The sequence below is a fragment of the Chiloscyllium punctatum genome, chromosome 37 (assembly GCF_047496795.1).
Source record: "Chiloscyllium punctatum isolate Juve2018m chromosome 37, sChiPun1.3, whole genome shotgun sequence".
In the NCBI taxonomy this organism is placed as follows: Eukaryota; Metazoa; Chordata; class Chondrichthyes; order Orectolobiformes; family Hemiscylliidae; genus Chiloscyllium; species Chiloscyllium punctatum.
The window spans coordinates 24,919,076-24,939,227 of NC_092775.1; the positions used below are offsets into that span (position 1 = coordinate 24,919,076).

Consider the following 20,152-nt stretch of genomic DNA (forward strand, 5'->3'; position numbering starts at 1 on the left):
TCACATCCATTCTGATGAAAGCCACCTTCCACTCAGGAGCTTTTTACATGTCCTCAGTTATGGAAGAAGGAGGACACCCCCCCACCACCACCCCAGCCTAAGTACGGTTATCAGAGTCCCCAAGCATGTCCAATCCAAGTCCTACAGTCCACCCTCACCCAGAACAATGATAGCATTCCCTCTGACCTCACTTTTCACCCCCACATTCAAAGGTTCATCCACTGCCATTTCTACCCCCTCCAGCAGGATTCCATCACCAAACACATCTACCCCTCCACAATCAGCAGTCCACGGGAATCAATCCCTCCATAAGCTGCACAAAGTTTCAGAAAGATGTTCTCTCCCACTATGAATTAAAAATTGGAATATTAAATAAAACCTGCTTCTGTTCATTCAGAAGTATAGACATTATCTTGCCATGTTTAATATTGATTACCTGAGAATTATTGCCATTGATAAACTGATCTTGAATAGCCCAAAAAAGAGTGTAGTTATTGATTGCAAAGTCTAAAAATAGATAAGCTTATGATGGTAATCAAAAATAGAATATTCTTGTGGACAGAAAATTGATTAAAATCCTTGAATTCCTTACAACATTGTGTACCTATGTATTTTTAAAAAACTGACTGCATTGGTTCAGGATAAGTCGCAACTATCTTCTGAAGAGCAATTAGGTATAGGAAATAAATGTTGGCCCAGTCAGTGTGGCCTTTATCCCATGAACAAATATAAAAAGGAAATTCTGAGGAATTTCCACTTCTGAGGAAATTAAAATGCTTGTTAGGCCAAACTAAGAAGATTACTCATGCCTTGGTGCTCTGTTGTATAGTCTTGTTAATTAACTTCAGGGATCAATCACTGATCCTGATAATTAAATTAAATACTGGTCACACTGAGAATATCTTTCAGTATTAAGTCTGAAGAAGTACGTTACCTAGTCTAGCACACAATTCATTTTAAACATTTAGGGAAACTTGCACTTTAAAAAGAAAATGAGTAGTGTACACAATCCTTTTGGCTCAAGTGACTGCATGTTTGTTCTGACTGAAGCATACAAATGTTTTACTGATCATTATCTATTAGGAAGGGTGATGTCCTATTTTCTTAATACCATCTACTGATTTATGAAGGGTGAACTGTGTGCCCACCCTTTGTGCTGCAGTGCCATTTCTAGCTCGGGACTAGTGTACTAGGAGGTGGGGAGTCAGGTAAACAAAGGGATCTGGGTCAGGGTTGCTTCTGGATGCTGGGAAAGTTTTGGAATGGCTGTGGACTTCCTGCTTGCTAAATGGTGGAGGCAAGGTTACATCCTCTCCTTTTCTCAAAGTTGACAGGAAATTACATGGAGAAAGAAGGGCCTTCGGCCCATCTGGTCTGTGACAGCTCTTCAAATGAGCATCACACCTTGTGCCATTCTCCTGTCTTCTCCCATAGACTTGCAAATCCTTCCTCTTCAAATAAATACCCAATTCCTTTTAGAATACTCAACTGAACCTGCTTCCTTCAAATTTTCAGACAGTGCATTCCAGACCCCTAGCAGTATGAAAAGGTTTATTCACATTTTTGCATCTTTTACTAATTACTTTAAAGTCACTGCCTTCTCATTTGTGATCCTTTCATGTACAGAAATGTTTTCTCCCTATTTACTGTGTAATGGCATCTCACAATTTTGATATCAGGTCTCCTCCCAAGCCTGCTCTTCTCCAAGGAAAGCAGTCACAACTTGTCTAATCTATCTTCACAAGTGAAATTCTTCAGCCTTGAAATCATTGTTTTAAACCTCATCTACACCCTCTTCAATGCCTTCTTCAAGTGCAGTATCCAGAATTAGACAGGATACTCCGGCTGAGACCAAACTAACATCTTGTTTAGGTTCAATCTCCTCATTTCTCTTGTTGTCTATGCTTAATAATACAAATTATTAAGTAATAATACTAATACTAATAAAACTAATCCCTAATAATAAAATCCAAGATACTGTGTACTTTATTAACCAAATTCCTAAATTGTCCTGCCATATTTTAATGGCTTATTCATGGATACACCCTAGTGTCTCTGTTTCTGCCTCCACCCCACCCCCCCACCCCCATAAAGTTGTACTCTTTATTTTACATTGTCTTTCTTTTTTTTCCAGCATTGAACATCACCTGTCAACTATGAAACACCTCTGTGGGATTTGAAACTAGAACATTGTGCCTAGAGATAGAGACACCACCATCACTCAGCAATAGCCCCTGAAAGCTGCAATATTATTCTCCTGTGTGTTTGTTCATCAGCCTGTTCTGACATGCTGTGGCACACCTCCACAACAGGCAGGACTTGAATCCAGACCTTCTGGTCGAGAACTAGGGACACCAATATACTAGTTCAAACATTGGCTCAAAGGCAGGGGTGCTACTCACTACAAAAGATCTGCCTACCCAAATTTGTCTGTCCTTTTTGCAGCTCTATCTTCTTGCAGTTAACTATGCTACTAAGTTTCATCTCATGAGTAAATTTTGAAATAGTCTCCTTTGTCCCAAGGTCTAAAGTATTCATATATCATGAAAAGCACGAGTTACAAACCAACTCTGAGCCCTGGGAAACTTCACTATAGGCCTTCCCCAGTTCACAAACATCAATTAACCAATACTTACTGTTTCCTGTTGTTCAACAGATTTTGCAATCATGTTGCTATTGCCCTTTTTATTTCATGAGCTCCAAGTTCTCTCACAAGTGTGCTATGCGTCATTTGTAACTGAAATGTCATGTGTATTACCTATAGCATTGTCTTGATCAACCCTCACTGTTACCTCATCAGAAACACTCCTATAAATTAGTTAAACGTTATTAACTTCTTTTTCATAAAAAAGCTTAATTAGTTCACATTAATTGCTGTTAATTTTGCCCCAAATTATTATTTCTAAAAATTCCCTAACTGCTAAAGTTAAACTGACTGGTCTGTAGTTGCTAGTCTTATCCTTACACACTCTTTTGAGCAAGGATGTAATGTTTGCAACATTCCAAACCTTAATTCTAAGGAAGATTGCAGAGGCACTGGCAATAATCTTTCAATTTCCATTTTTCACTTGCCTCTGTATTCTTGAATGCATCTTCTCTGGTACCAATGCATTGCTAACTTAAGTACACACAACCTATTCAACTCCTTCCACATATCAATCTTAATTTCCTCCTCTTGAGTGGATGGTACCTTCTTCCTTTGCAAAGTTTTTATTCACCACTGCAACTTCTGAGTCCATGTGTAAATTGCATTTTTGGTCCTTAATTAGCTTCGCTCCTCCTTTTTATCACTCGGATATGGTGTATTTGGAGGCTACCTCTGGGGAAATAAGTCAACCAAACCCAGTGCCAACAAGTTGGGCTTGTGACCTCCATTTTCTGAGGCCTCTGGCAAAAGTCCTGCTCATAACTTCTAAGATTTTCCTACTCTCATACTTTGTCAACGTCGTTAGTTTAAAATTGCAATACAAGCAGCAATATGAAAAAGAATTTTAAACAAACCAGCCTTTCATGAGGCCAGCACCAGTTTAGAATGACTGCTATTTGACCACCTCCAATAAAAGCTGCCATTTATTGAAAATTCCAGTACCAAACTGCCCCAAGAAATCACAATGTGGCCAAATGTGAACTGCGTAGGGACTGTATTTGTCTTGGCCCTAATCCGTAAACTCAACAATGCACTTTTTACAAAATTATGTGGATTCCAAAAAGAAATGTTTTACTTATTACCTACAGATGCATTTCTTGTGACATGGTTTCAGATGATTGCAAATGCATTCCAGCTGCATGCCCAAGGCCAGACATTATTTCTGTGCCACTTAATCCCATAATGAAAACAAGTGTTGCCTTTAGCTTTCTCAAGACTAACAAGAAGTGTACAACAGCACCATTATGCAGTTTCTCTGCAAAGCTTTCTGCAGGAAGTGCCCTTGCTTTACTTTCTGTTTTGTAAAAATGGCAATTTATACATAGGACTATATTAATGTAGTTTTATTGAAATCTAGTGGAAAATTATGTTCCTTGCAACAGTTGTGTGCCTATTAAGGGAAATGCAGTTGCTGATCACAACGCAAAATAATACAAAACAGTGTCACTGTAGTAATGAAAAAAAAGATGAATATGTTTTCAATTTCATGTTGGCTATTTGGTTACCTAGTAATATTGTTGCCTGCTGCCAATCTCCTACTTTGTCCCCATACCCTTACACTTTATTTTTGTTTCAATATTCATCCAATGCCTTCTTGACTGCTTCAGTTAAACCTGCCTCATAACATTCCTAACTACTTACTGCACTTTTGCTTCTTTGGCAATCACTTAAAAGCTTTAAAAGGGGAGGCGCAAGTAGATAGGATAGTAAAAAAGGCATTATTATGCTTTCCTTAATTGGTCCGTGCATTGAGTATAGGAGTTGGAAAGTCATGTTATGGATGTACAAGACATTGGATAGGCAACTTTTGGAATACTGTGTGCAATTTTGGTCTCCCTACTATGGGAAGGATGTTATGAAACTTGAAATGGTTCAGAAAAGATTTACAAGGATGTTACCAGGGTTGGAGAGTTTGAGCTATACCAAGAAGCTGAATAGGGTGGGGCTATTTTCCCTGCACTGTTGGAGGCTGAGGGGTGACCTTATAGAGGTTCATAAGATCATGAGGGGCATGGATACAGTAAATAGACAAGGTCTTTTTCTCGGGGTGGGGAATCCAAAACTAAAGGGTATAGGTTTAAGGTGAGAGGGAAACGATTTCAAGGAACTTAAGGGGCAATGTTTTCACACAGAAGGTGGTGCATGTATGGAATGAGTTGTTAGAGAAAGTTATGGAGGCTGGTACTTTTACAATATTTAAAATGTATCTGGATGGGTATATGAATAGGAAAGGTTGAGGGATATGGGACAAATGCTGGCAAATGGGACTAGATTAATTTAGGATATCTGGTCAGCATGGACCAGGGTCTGTTTCCATGCTGTACATCTCTATTTGAGACAGGTGAAAGGGGAGAGAACTCCCATCCAAAGAAGTGGGCATGGAGGCGAAAGTGATGGGAGAACAGTTTAACATCAGGTCATACCTGAAATTCATTGATATGGGGCATAAAGCGATAAAACCACTTCCTTTGCTGAGCACAGATTATTCAGCATTACAAAGGAGAAGGTCAGAGGATATAGTGAATATGTGGCAAGAGCTGAGATGACTGTAAGGGATAGCACGGAGAGAAAGGGAGGGAAGAAAGGAACATTGGTAGCTGCCAGTTTTTGTAGCTTGTTCTCCTTAACACCTGAAAGGAAGAGAAAATCATTCTTCTTAAGGTATTGAATGAGACAAAGGATGAAATAGACTTGGAGTGCTTTGAGATAGCATGAAGTAATTGTGATAAAGAGAGAGGTCAAGAGTTTACATGTGGCAGTGCATGGCACTGAGTGTGAATCTCAGGATGTGGCAGGAGCAGCTGTCTGAAGAGCATCATGTCTTAGGGATAGCTGTAATCTTATTTGGATTTGAAGCATGAAGAATGGAACTTCAGTTGGAATCCGTGTGGGGTGAAATGGAACTGAAGACATCATTCAGGAAGGAGATGTGACCATGAAAGTGAGTTTCAGCAAACATCGAACATGAGGGAGGAGTTAGAAAGCAACAAAGGTGAACACACTGAAAGATTAAACAAAAATCTCATCGAAGAGGAGAACAGAACTATTTGAGATGGAACACACCCTAGAAGAAATGGCAGTGAATTAAACACTCAAATGAAAGCAATAGAGCGCAGGGACTGGTGTTCTGAAATTTAAAAAAAGACAAAGTGTTGGAGAAACTCAGTGGTTTTGGCAGAATGTATAGAGAAAGAAGAAAAGAAATCACATTGGGCTCAGTGTTGTCTCTGTCTGTCTACAGTTGCTGCCAGACCTGACAAGTTTCTCAAGCACTTTGTAGTTTTCTTTAGATTTCCAGCATCTGCAGTATTTTGGTTTTGTTTGAATAAAGATCAGTTCTGGTTTCATCCTCTTTTGTGTTTTATCAGCTTGGACATTTTTCTGTTCAAAGTACATTTGTAGCCTCTTCTGCATGTGTTCAGTGACTGACCAACGTGGTAAATTGCAAAATTAAAACATATGGTCTCTGTTTCACTCTGGGATCTGACTTATCCAACAATAACATCAACTGAGATTATAGCAATACCCACTTGGAAATGTTTCACTATAAGTATTTAAGTTAGCTCGCTGAGCTGGAAGGTTTGTTTTCAGACATTTCATCACCATGACTAGGTAACATCATCAGTGCGAGTCTCTGGTGAGGCGCTAGTGGTATGTCCCACCTCTCTCTATTTATAGGCCTTGGTTTCTTAAGGTTGGTGATGTCATTTCCAGTTTTTGTTTCAAGGGTAGATAGGATCTAAATTGATGTGTTTATTGATGAAGTTCTGGTTCGAATGCCATACCTCTAAGAATTCTCATGCGTGTCTCAATTATCAATTTTTTGTCTAAAATTAAGAATATAAGGACTGGACTAAAATGAACTAAGGACTTTGCTCACTGTTACTTTCTCAAAGCCTTGTGAACAAGTTATCTGGGAAGCTGACATCCAACCTAGTGGATAGGCTTCTGATCTTTGGGAAAATTACAAAGGAAATGTAATTGCTCTACTGAAAGCAAAAAGCTGCAGAAGATGTTGCCCTTCATATAAATATACAGTGACATTTTTTGATGATGCTTCCTTGAGGATAAATGAATACTGGTGATAGATTGGAGAGAACTGGCTAAACTCCAGTCATCTTGCAACACTATATTACATAAAATAACAAAAGTATCCCAATGAATCATAAAACCTTTTTTTGGAAATGAGTCATAGCTTCAGTTTCTCCTACAAAATATCACCGGCTCTTTACTACGTTATTTGTTTGACAGGCAGGTTCGTTCAAACTCATCCAATCATCCTTCATGACTTATTTAATATCTCAACTGGCCGATGCAGAGTTCTATATCCCATAATATTTTAGGTTACGAATGCAGCAGATTTCTTCTGTGGGTGGCTCCAAGGGTATGCATGCGTGGAAAGGCTAGCCATGTGTTTTTATGGGAACAATGGAAGAGGCTGCTATAGTCTCCAAGATGATACTTCCAGAGTTCCAGCTCAAAGTGAACTAGGCCTCAGAAGCTGGGCCCGACAAAGAGGAGCAAAAGGGTATGCAGGTTTGGAACTGTACCCTTTAATATTCAAAACATTGCTACTCTGTCCTCTCAGCTCCAGTGCTGACCTTCCCGGACATACGTCTGCATCACGGCCTTGTCCAACGATACACTGTCAGCTGCCATGGCCTCCTGACCTATAGAGCTTCACTCCACTCCCCTCGCTCCTGGTGCAAGCTCCTTCACCCCTGCTCCCTTTGTCTGATTCTACTCCTGATATAGACCACTCCTCTCCCCAGTCTGCTCCCCCTCCTAGCCTTAGACCCCCCCACTCCCCACAGTTCTGGTCGCCACATTACCAAAAGGATGTGGACGCTTTGGAGAGAGTGCAGAGAAGGTTTACAAGGATGTTGCCTGGTATGGAAGGTGCTAGCTATGAAGAGAGGTTGAGTAGGTTAGGTTTATTTTCACTAGAAAAAAGGAGATTGAGGGGGGACCTGATTGAGGTCTACAAAATCATGAAAGGTATAGATAGGGTAGATAGAGACAAGCCTTTTCCCAGGGTGAAGGATTCAATAATGAGAGCTCATGCTTTCAAGGTGAGAGGTGGAAAGTTTAAGGGGGATACATGCAGCAAGTACTTCACACAGAGGGTGGTGGGCATTTGGAATGCATTGCCAGCAGAGGTGGTAAAGGCATGCATGGTAGATTCATTTAAGATGCGTCTGGACAGATGCATGAGTAGGTGAGGAACAGAGGGGATACAGATGCTTAGGAATTGACTAACAAGTTTAGACAGTACATTTGGATTGGCTCAGGCTTGGAGGGCTGAAGGGCTTGTTGTTGGGCTGTAAATTTTCTTTGTTCTTTGTTCTTTGTTTTTTGTTCTTTGTTCTTTGTGGAATGGTGAACTCGGCTCGAACAATCACAAAGGCCAACCTCCCATTTATAGAATCCATCTACCAGGCCCGCTGTCAAGGAAAGGCCGCTAGCATTCTTAAAGACCCATCCCACCCTGGCAATGTTTTTTCTACAACCTATACCATTGGGGAGAAGGTACAGGAGCCTGAACACATGCACCAGTTTCGCAATAGTTTCTACCCTACTGTTGTTTGAATACTAAATGGACTCACAAAACTCCTAACATTTGTGGAATATTTTAAAACTATTTTAAAGCAGTCTTAACACAAGGTCTTTTTGGTCAAATGTTGAACTTTATTTTGAAGTAGTAAAAAGACAATCTGTACTGGGACACTGAGGTTTCTCCAACAATACAGAGTTTCAGACAGCTTATATCCTATTATAATTGCTTTACAATCAAAGTGCTGCTTTCAGTAGGACTAATACTATTAAAAAGGATTGGAATTTAGGACATTAGAACATTGACACTAAATAGCCATCACCATATAATCTAATTAAGAAAAGGAGGAATCATTGTCACAGCCAAGTGGCCTCAGACAATATCCATTCTCTCCTGTCACAGAAAGAGAGAGAAACTTTTCCAGGATGATCAGCTTGGGAGCCAGGGATACCTCACCTTGATAGAATGTATTATCTTCAGTTGTAGAAATAATTTCAACACTGAGTGTTTATCTAAAAATAGGCTTGCAGGATCCAAGTGGAGTGCTAATCGCCAATCATCCAGCAGGAAATCTTCAGGAGATGTTTATGATATTGCTTGCTGCAACTAACCATCTGACTCACATCTGCAATAAAGTTACTTTCTTGCTTTTGCAGTTTGGAAAGTGTCTGAGACGCATTTGACCTCCAATGGCTATTGGGCTCAGAAGCCCCACTTCAATGGAATAGGAGGAGACTGGCAATTTAATGGAGCAAAATATCAGGAGAGAAAAGTCCTTCACCCTGCTGTAACACACAACAGACAATGTGGTGTTATGGATCCCCATAGGTTGGCCATCTGATCTATTTAATGACTCAATTGAGGTTCATTTTTTTGTTGCCTCCCAGGGCTCCTCTGTGGTAAGGGCTGATGCACATCTGAGGCGGTGCTGCATACTAAAGGCTAAGAGCATTGTGGGAGACCCCACACATTTCTCACTCAAACTCTTCACCCACCTGCCATCTAGCTGAAGATACTGGAGCATTCAGTCTCTCACGGCCAGACTGTGCAACAGTTTCTTCCCCCTCCAACCATCAGGCTCCTCAACACTGTATGATCAGACTCTCTTCCATCTGAAACTCTTTGCAAGATTTTGAATTGCTGCTCGAATAATGATTTATTAATTATTATTCTTTTTTCACTCTGTAAGTTGTACACAACGGTGCCTATTATCTTGACATGTCAGCAATTAGTGTGCTATCTTGTGTGTTTTGCACTTCTTATGCACTTTATGTTGTATACGATTGTGTAGTTTGTGCTGTCTATGTAGCACCTTGGTCCTGGAGGAACACAGTCTCGTTTTTACTGTATCAGTTGTATATGGTAGAAATGACAAATAAAGCTTCTCTTGACTTGCTGCTGTAACAGCTCCCTTGCTTCAATCAGCAGGGCCTGGCCCCAGCTTTTCCAATAGCACTCGTGTGCCTTTTGATGGTGCCTCACCATGGAGAGACCATTGTTTTGGTTCTGCAGCATCAGTTGCTGAGCTGCCAACCTTTTGATTTGGCTGTAGCGCTTATGGGGTGGGTTAGCTTTCCAACTTGGACAGATACTCCAGTGCCCTGCAGGACTGCGATCAACACCTGGTTTTGGCTTGACAGTGAACTGTCTGCTTCCAAAGCAAAACTCAGTCTGAGAAATCTAAAATCCTCTCAAACAAAAATGTTGTGATTTGAAACACATTCACAGCAATCTCTGAAATACCAAGAACAGCAACAAATAATGTCTCAAAAGATCTCACTTACCCAGAGAATACATGAATAAGACTTATGAAAATAGTATAGACACGTTTAAAGCTTTTGAGGTAGAATAAAACTTATACTCTCAGTTTTTCATGAGTTTCTGATTCATAGCCAGGGCATTGGCTAAATAGCGGGCGGGAGATTTCAGAAAATTCAAGGGATAATTAGCCAGGCCTTTTCTAGATTTCCACATCAAATATATGAAAGGCTGAGAGTAGATTGCTTGCTGACTCCCTCTGTAAGGGATTGCAGCTCCATTATTGAGTCATAGACTTATACAGCATGCAAATAGACCCTTCAAACCAACCAGTCCATGCCGAACATAATTCCAAACTAAACTAATCCCACCTGCCTGCTCCTGGCCCATATCGCTCGAAACGCTTCCTATTTATGTATCTATTTAGATGTCTTTTAAACGTTGTAATTAATCCTAAGGAAGTTCATTCCATATGCAAACCATACATAAAAAAATTCTGTCTTTTTTTAAAATCTCTCTCCTCTTGCCTTAAAAATGTGCCCTGTGGTCTTAAACAAAAAAGTAGCAATAAAAAAGACAAACTTAAAATGAGTTAAAGCAGGAAGGAAGAGTGTTTTTAAATGATAGATTTAAATTCATTCATGGGTCTTGAAATTAATTTTGTTATGAATTGCTCCACTAACTTCTTCACTATACCCAGTAACGTTAACATGGAGCTTACCGCTATTCTGTCAGACATCTAGAGCCACTTTAAATGGAACTGCTGCAGGTAGTAGCACAGAAAATATCCGATCTTCCGTTCTACTGAAGATCAGTTATGTGATGGATCTGCCCCATTGTTGGATAGCGATTTTAAAGAGAAGTCTGAGTCCCGTGTTCAGCAGCACAAATCAATCTTTATTCGGAGCTCCCAGCCACACAGCATGGGAGAGATCTCTGGAGACAGACTACAAGACACACACCCCCTCTTCCAGTAGAGTACAGGATATTTATACATCCCATGTTACAATGATTACATGCAGCACTTGCCACCTCCCCCTGACCATTATGCTCCTCCCTAGACATTAGCCAGCTGCATCATTCTGTGTGGGTGCTGTTTGTTACCTTGTGAAGCTGCAATTGTTTATTTTCCAGAAGTCATAATGACTAAGTAATGTTTTGCAATTGCCCCCTTACAATGTTATCTGTTTTCAGTGTCCTTTCATGAGTTATCTGTTTATACCCTTCATTATACGTCATTAAGTCCTTGGTGTTAATACCATTTGTCCTTCAATCCACCCTGCAGATGGGTAACGGGCTTCTCTCTACTATCTACAGCCATTTGTCTAAATTTCTTAATGTTAGTTTGTTAGTTGCACTTATAATTTCAATATACCTACATGTATAATATGTAATCTCAATTACTCAAGTATTGATCATAGTCGGATCAGACTTTCCCTTGTACACTTTACTAAATAATAAGTTTTCCATGAGGCCCCTCATTTTTCTTATTTGGTTGCCATGTGTATGAAGGCTACAATTCTGACTGTATAAACTACTGCCTCAACTATCAATTCTGTTCAGCCATGGTGAGCTTCAATACCCATCTATAGCACAACAGATGGGATAAAGCTCAGACTACAAAGTAAAAACACAAACAAAAGACACCATGGGGATATTAAAAAGATGTTAAATGGAGAAAGGTTTGGTGAGATTCCGTTTGTTTGCAGAGAACAGGTCCATGCAGATGAATGGCACGTTGCTTCAGGCATGTTAAATGAACCATTGTTGTGAGCTTAAATAAAACAAAGAACTGCGGATGCTGGAGATCTGAAACACACACCCACAACCAGAAATTGCTGGAGCAGCTTCAGAACTGAAGAGGGGTCACTGGACTCAGTCGAGCAATTTCTGTTTTTGTGTGTTTCATGTGATGGATCTGCCCCATTGTTGGATAGCGATTTTAAAGAGAAGTCTGAGTCCTGTGTTCAGCAGCACAAATCAAGCTTTATTCGGAGCTCCCAGCCACACAGCATGGGAGAGATCTCTGGAGACAGACTACAAGACACACACACCCCCTCTTCCAGTAGAGTACAGGATATTTATACATTCCATGTTACAGTGATTACATGCAGCACTTGCCATCTCCCCCTGACCTTGACTAATTAGTCATTGTTACTGCTGCGATTACTAAACCCAAGATTGTGTCCCAAGTTTTGCCCATTGCAGTATTACCTCTAACAATAGACATTTTGTTTCCAAATTCAGTCTGATAGCCAATAGCTAAAGGAACTTGATGTTGAATTCAATTTGCCAATTCATTATGACTACAAACATGAACCTGGCACTGAAATTCATACCCAACATGGCTGAATCGTTTGATAAGTCCAATGCCTTTCCAGACTGATGTAAGTACATTTTTTGTGGAAAAAAACCTCTCTCAACACCACTGCATGTCTTGGGGTAAAATCAAAGCTCATGATTTTCCCATCCACTTATTGACCTTCTGCTAAGCGGTAGCTGCCATGATTTAGAACGTCCTGTGGAAGGAACTTTGCCTACAATGCATCTTGTGGATGGTGTATACTATTGTAAATGGCACATTGATTATGGAGGGGTTTTACTGGTGGATGGGATGCCAATCAGATTAGTTGCCTTATCCTGGATGGATGGAGCTTCTTGAGGTTTGTTGAAGCTGAACTCCTTCAAACATATGCAAAATATTCCTTTGCACTCCTGATTTGTGCCTTGTAGATGGTAGGAATACTGTAAGGAGCTGGAAGTTGAGCTATTCACCACAGAACACGCAGGTTCTGACCTGTATTTGTCACCACATTATTTATGTGACTGGACCTATTAAGTTTCTGAACAATGTTGACCCTCAAGATATTGATGATGGCAGATTTGACTATGGGACTGCCATTTAAAGTCAAGGGGAGATGATTAGATTCTCTTGTATTTCTTATGGTTATTGGTTATGAATTAAATGGTGTGTATATTATTAACCTTTACATATCAAACTAAGCCTGGATGTTGACTAGAGCTAATTGCATAATAACACAGATTACTTAATTCTTTACAGAATCATGAATGTACAATTAAGCAAGAATAACCCTGCCGGTGACTTTAATATGAAAGCAAGATTATTGATAAAGCAATTGAAAATAGTTGGGCTGAGGATACATCATGAGAGAGAACTTCATTGATGTTCAGGGTTTGAGATGATTGACTACGAGCTAAATTGACCTCTGAACAACACAATCACCTTCATTGTATAGAAACCACAGAGGACAGTTGAACAGGTACAAAATATAATCAACAAGTCTAATAGAATGTTTTTGCTATCTCAAGGTGACTGGACTTATAAAAATATATTGTGCTTAGGAGTGATACAGTGCAGATTAAGCAGATCTTTATGTCAGAAATGAAAGTTTTAAATTCTGCAGACAGGCTGCAAAATCTGGCTCGTCTTTTAATTTAATTGGATATGGTGGTCTAACCAAGGTACAGGTCATTCTGCTATAATGTGCATTTCGTTAACGTGAATTCACTGTAAAGCAATTTCGCGAATTAGAGGCACTGTTTCTCAACCGCCAACATTTCAAATGTAAGGCTGTAAGGCAATTACATCGGCAACACTTTAAGTGCTGTTTCTCAAGTGCAATTTTTCTATAATGCAGAGTTGCACAAAAACGCAACCATTGCATTATAGAAGAACTTCCTGTACTTAAAATAAGTACCTGTTCTATAGGGATGACATGATGGCTCAGAAGTTGGCACTACTGCCTCACAGAGTCAGGGACTCGTGTTCGTGTCCAGCTTTGGGTGCATGTCTGTGTGGAGTTTGCACATTCTCCCCATGTTTGCATGGATTTCCTCCGGGCGCTCCGGTTTCCTCCCACAGTCCAAAGATGTGTCACGTTGGGATGTCTAATCAGCATGGACGAGTTGGACTGAAGGGTCTGTTTCTGTGCTGTACGACTCTATGCGCAGGCTAGGTGGATCAGCCATGTTACATTGCTCATGAGAAATGCAGGGTTACAGGGAAAGGGTAGGAGTGGTCAGTCTGGGTGGGATGCTGTTTGGAGGGTTAGTGTGGACTCAATGGGCCGAATTGCCTGCTTCGATGTTGTAGGGATTCTATGATAGGATACAAAGAAACTATCCCCTCTGGTTGGTGAAGTTAAACCATGATTTTATTTTTAAATTTAGTTCTAAACATTTTAGCAGAGAAGTCAGAACGACGTTTTCCAATACAAATGGTGACAGAAATCTCAAACTCATTCTGCTGAAAGGGCACAGTGCCTAAATCAATTGAAATTTTGTTTGATAAGGATAGCAAGAGATATGGAGCAAAAATTGCTTATCTAGATCAGCCATGCCCTTGGTAAATGGCAGAAGAGGCTAAAAGTCACCCTATCTCTATGGAAAACAACTAGCTGATTTTGAAATCTTGCACTATGCGATATTCTTGAACTCTTTCTCCAAAGGGACATAAACTTTCAAAATGGAGAAAAGACCTACTTTTAAAATATTAAGAATCTTTTTTTTGTTAAATGTAATCTTTACTAATTATATTCAAATAAAAAGATTCTTGACATTTTAAAAGTAGATTTAAAATGCAAGTTTAGAAAGGGTGGCTATTCCTGTTCAGAGTTAAAACAATGCTGTATAAAGAACATTTCTAAAATTAAGTTGAAAAGGATTGGTTAGAAACAAGACAAAGTATTATAAATATCATGATCAAGATTATTAACTGCTTAACTTGAAAATGCCTAAATGTATGGAAAATGATCCATTAATGAAGTGATTCAGTCAATAATAAATACATAAGCTTTGGAAGACCTTCTTGAATTTTTCTCAATTAATCTTTTTGCATTGGAGAGATGAATGCCAATTGCTTCCTTTATTTTAAGGAGTTGAACTGAGGTAACTTTGAGAGCAAACAACAACTTTTAATTAATTAAACACGCTTAAATAAATGTCCTAAGGCACTTCACAAGAGAATTTTAAAATAAGACACTCAAGAAGGGGTGAGGTCAGAGGACTGAAAGCTTGGAGTTGAAAAATGTGGTGCTGGAAAAGCACAGCAGGTCAGGCAGCATCTGAGGAGCAGGACAGTCGACATTTCAGGCATAAGCCCTTCATCAGGAATGTGGGGGTGGAGGTGGGGAAGGGGCTGAGAGATAAGTAGGAGGGTGGGGATGAGATACCAGGGAAGGCGATAGGTAGATGCAGATGGGAGGTGACGGTGATAGGTCAGAGGGGAGGGTGGAGCAAATAGGTTGCAAAGACAATGGACAGGTAGTACATTTAAGAGGGCATGCTGAATTGGAGGATTGGATCGAGGATGAGGTGGGAGGACGGGAGATGATGAAACTGGTGAAATTAACATTGATGCCGTGTAGTTGGAGGGTCCCAAGGTGGATGAGGTGTTCTTTTTCCAGGCATCAGGTGGTTTGGATTTGGCGGTGGAGGAGGCGCATGACTTGCATGTCGTTGGTGGAGTGGGAGTAGGAGGGGGTGTTGAAGTGGTCGGCCACAGGGCGGTGAGGTTGTTTGCTGTGTGTGTCCCAGAGATGTTCTCTGAAAAGTTCCCAAATGGAGAGGAGACCATATTTGAGAGCAAAGGGCATAGTAGATGAGGTATTTGGATGTGCAGGAAAATCTCTGCTGGATGTGGAAGGATTGTTTAGGGCCTTGGCTGGAGGTGAGGGGGTAGCTGTGGCAAGGGAAGGTGCTGATGTGGAGGGTGGTTTCGTGTGGGGCATGGACCTAATGAGGGAGTCATGGAGGGAATGGTCTCTGTGGAATGCTTTTAAGGGTGAGGAGGGAAATATATCTCTGGTGGTGTGGGCTGATTGTAGGTAGTGGAAATGGTGGAGGATGATGCACAGTATTTGGGGATTAGTGAGGTAAAAGGGGGGTTCTGTCCTTTTTGCATTGGAGAAGTGGGGTTCAAGGGCAGAGGTGCAGGAAGTGGAGGGGATGCACGATGGAGGGGAAATTGCTGTCTTTGAAGAAAGAGGCCATCTGGGATGTTCTATGGTGGAATTGGTCCTCCTGGGAGCAGATACAGCAGAGGCGGAGGAATTGGGAATAAGGGATAGCATTTTCACGGGGCATGGGTGGGGGGGGGGGGGGGAAATCTGGGAGGAGGTGTGGTCCAGGTAGCTGTGGGAGTTGGTGGGTTTGAAGTAAATGTCTGCATTGAGTTGGTCACTGGGCTTGGAGACGGAGAGGTCCAGGAAAAGGAAGGGGAGGGAGGTGTCCAAGATGGTCCAGGTGAACTTGAGGTTAGGGTGGAAGGTGTTTGTGAAGTTGATGAATTGTTCAACCTCCTTGTGGGGGGACAAGGTGGTGCTGATACAGTCATTGATGTAGTGGAGGAAAAGGGGTGGGTGGTGCCAGTGTAACTGCGGAAGATGGGTTGTTCCACGTATCCAACAAAGAGACAGGCAGAGCTAGGGCCCATGTGAGTTCCCATGGCTACCCCTTTGATCTGAAGGGAGTGGGAGGATTTTAAGGACAAGTTGTTAAGGGTGAGGACCAGTTCCACCAATCGAATGAGTGTGTCGATGGAGGTGTACTGGTTGTGTCGGTGGGAGAGGAAGAAATGGAGGGTTTGCAGGCCTTTGTCATGGCAGATGGACGTGTATAGGATCTGGATGTTCATGGTGAAGATGAGGCATTGGGAACCAGGGAAACGAAAGTCATGGAAGAGGTGGAGGGCATGGGTGGTTTCCCGAATATATGTGGGGAGTTCCTGGACCAAAAGAGACAGGACAGTGTAAAGATATGAGGAGATAGGTTCGGTGGAGCAGGAGCAGGTGGAGACGATGGATCGGCTAGGACAAACAGGTTTGTGAATTTTGTAGAAGAAGTAGAACCAGGTTGTGCGAGGTTCCAGGACGGAGGTTGCCGACTGTGGATGAGAGATCCTCTAAGGTGATGGTCTGGGAGATGATAGTTTGATGTTGGGAGGTGAGATTATGGCCAAGGAGGCAGTAGAAGGAAGAGGGGTCTAGATTGAAGTGGTGCTGGAAAATCACGGCAGGTCAGGCAGCATCTGAGAAGCAGGAAAATCGACGTTTCAGGCAAAAGCCCTTCATCAGGAATAGAGGCAGAGTGCCTGCAGGGTGGAGAGATAAATGAGAGGAGGGTGGGGGTGGGGAGAATGTAGCATAGGTAAATGGGGGTGGGGATGGAGGTGATAGGTCAGAGAGGATGGTGGAGTGGATAGGTGGGAATGAAGATAGGCCGGTAGGACAAGGTCATGGGGACGGTGCTGAGCTGGAAGGTTGGAGCTGGGGTGAAGTGGGGGAAGGGGAAATGAGGAAACTGGTGAAATCCACATTGATGCCGTGGGGTTGAAGTGTTCTGAGGGGGAAGATGAGGTGTTCTTCCTCCAGGTGTCGGGTGGTGAGGGAGCGGCAGTGGACGAGGCCCAGGACCTGCAAGTCCTCGGCAGAATGGGAGGGGGAGTTGAAATGTTGGGCCACAGAGCGGTGGGGATGATTGGTGTTGTTGTTTTTGTCCTTGTTTTTACCTCGCAGAAGGAAGTGCCTGGCTTCAAAGGTATAGAGGTCAGTGTGCCAAACTATCACTGCGCCCCTCCCTTGTCCACTGGTTTAATGATGAGATTGGGGTTGATGCAGAGGGAGTAGAGGGCTACACATTGCGAGGGCGGAAGTTTGGACTGGGTGAGGGGATGGACAGGTTGAGGCAGTCAAGGTCATGGCGGCAGTTGGAGAAAAAGAGGTCGAGGGCAGGTAGCAGACTAGGACAGTGTGTCCAAGTGGATTGAGTATTTTGGAGGTGGGAGAAGGGGTCCTTGGAGGTTGGTTGGGAGTCCTGATGGAAAAGGTAAGACACATTTATGGAGGACTGATCGTTCATCCTCAGTGAGGGGGAGGTCAGGGGTTGGGGGGAATGGTCAAGACATGACAAGCTGGGGCTAGGACCTGTGTGGAGCTAGAATTGGGAGTGGGGCGGAGACCTCCACCACCAAATCGGAGGCACCCCACGCCTGGTGGAAGAACACCTCATCTTCTGCCTTGGGACCCTCCAATCACACAGCATCAATGTTGACTTCACCAGTTTGGTCATCTCCCCTCCCCCAGTCTCATTCCAGATCCAACCTTGTAACTCAGCACCTCTTGACCTGTCCTACCTATCCATCTTCCATCCCTCTTATCTCCTCCACCCTCCCCTCTGACCTATCACCATCACCCCCCCACCGCATCTACCTATCACCTTCCCAGCAACCTCACCCCTATCCCCAACCTCCTATTTATCTCCCAGCACCTTGCAATACCCCCCACATTTCTGATGAAGAGCTTATGCCTGAAATATCGATTCTTCTGCTCCTCCGATGCTGCCTGACTTGCTAGGCTTTTCCAGCACCACACTTTTCCACCTTAATTTCGGCCATCTGCAATTGTCACTTTCTCCGAGTGACTGAGGTGTTTTAGGGGAGGAAAGCAAGGTAGTGACATTTTGAATATTGTAGAATTAGAGACCTGGGAAACTGATGGTGAGACCAGCAGTGGCGGAGTGAATAAAAGCATGGAGGCTCAGGAATCCAGAATTAGAAAAGTGCTTATATCTTGGAGTGTTTTGGTGCTAAGGAGATTGATATAGGGATTTGAGATCAAGATTTTGCTTGACCGGAAGTCAGTTTGGGTCCATAATTGAATGGGGCTTGGTACAAGTCAATTCACAGGGAGCAATATCAGCAATGAAATAGAATTTACATGGTCCTTTCATGGTTCCAAGAGGTAGAATAGTCTTTCTCTTTCCATGCAGTCACGCTTCCAAGGGCAGAACCCAATTCAGCCCATAACAATTCATAGCTCCATCTAGTGGCTCAATAGAGCCACTGCTGCTGTATTGAAAAGTAAAAAAGTTTTGTTTTGAAGCCAGTTGAATGGAAGGTTGAAAATTTCTCAATGTGATTTACATCATAGTTGCTCCGTTCAGTAAAAAAAAGTGGTCATTGATGACTTGCAGAGATGATATATACAAGTGCCTCTGGATCTGCTAACTTGTTATAGCCATTGAAACAAGCATGAGCACAAAGACGTGCAAGAAGCTGAATTATAGGTCATTCTGCTAAAGCACATGTTTCGTTAGCGCAAGTTCGCTATAACACAATTGAGGAATTAGGGACATGGTTTCTAAAGTGCTGACTTTTAAAACATGCTGTAACGCAATTACATTCCCAACACTTGTTCCAAAGGTGCAATTTTTCTATAATGAGGGGTGCTCAAGAACACAACCATCACGTTATAGAAGAACTACCTGATACCTAGCAATTCCAGCGCAGTTGATAAGAAAACCGCTCAGCCTGCATTCCTCGGTACTAGAAATGGGAACAATCAGTGAACAGAGAAACAGTATATGGTTCATTTGTTGACATATATTTTGTTCCACAAATCCGGACGACACAAGTTTCTGTACAATGGTAGATGCTTTATTATTGGACAACCAGCGAGAGATTCAAAATGTCCCCAAAGTAGCCGTGTGTGGTGGACTTCTCCATGAATCTCCGCCCTACACACAAAAACAGTATATTTATAGGAACTAAACAGAAGATTTATCAGTCACATGGTCGATTTGTCATTGCATAGTTTAAGATAGGTAACTGAATTTACAAAACCCGATGAATGTGGATGTCCTGTGATAACTTGTGAATGGATTACAGTGACTGATTATTGTATTTTCCATGATCATGCATTGATGGGAAGAGATTAAAACACAAGGGTTTTGCCTATTCTCAATGGGGGAATTCACATACCTGTGCTAAAATGGAGGGGAAGTAAGACCATGGGAGCAGAAGGCCTTTTAACAGGGTTATGGCCAAGGCTATCAGTCTTGTCTGGGAAGGGCAAATACCTCTGTCTGAGGCTACAGGGGAATCCACATGTGTGGCTCCACTAGGCTCCATTTCTGAGATACAGTCAGCCTCCCCCCTACTGAGATGTTCTGTCTGTATTGTAAAAGTACAAGCTTTCAGTTGATACTGCAGTAAGTCCTTTGGCAGTGGAATGTTTAACTTTGAGTCCCTAATGTGTCCTGAAAGAGAAGTAAAGCATGGAACTGACCCCTCTGTGGCATTTTAACTTCCTCTCATTCACATTACAGGACTCTAATAATATCACCCCATAACTGACTTAGATTTTTATTATTCCTGCAAACAAAAATAACTTGGA

The 20,152-nt window shown here is 41.9% G+C and overlaps 1 protein-coding gene across 1 annotated transcript in view; it reads right to left on the reverse strand.

Annotated features, from left to right (window-relative positions):
- Window positions 1–10,894, reverse strand: part of LOC140462946 (uncharacterized) — a 346,737-nt gene extending 335,843 nt beyond the window's left edge. Inside the window, exon 1 of the mRNA XM_072556473.1 lies at window positions 10,681–10,894. The gene's annotated coding sequence lies outside the window, so the exon portion shown is untranslated. The remainder of the gene's footprint in view (window positions 1–10,680) is intronic.
- Window positions 10,895–20,152: the final 9,258 nt, after the last annotated feature.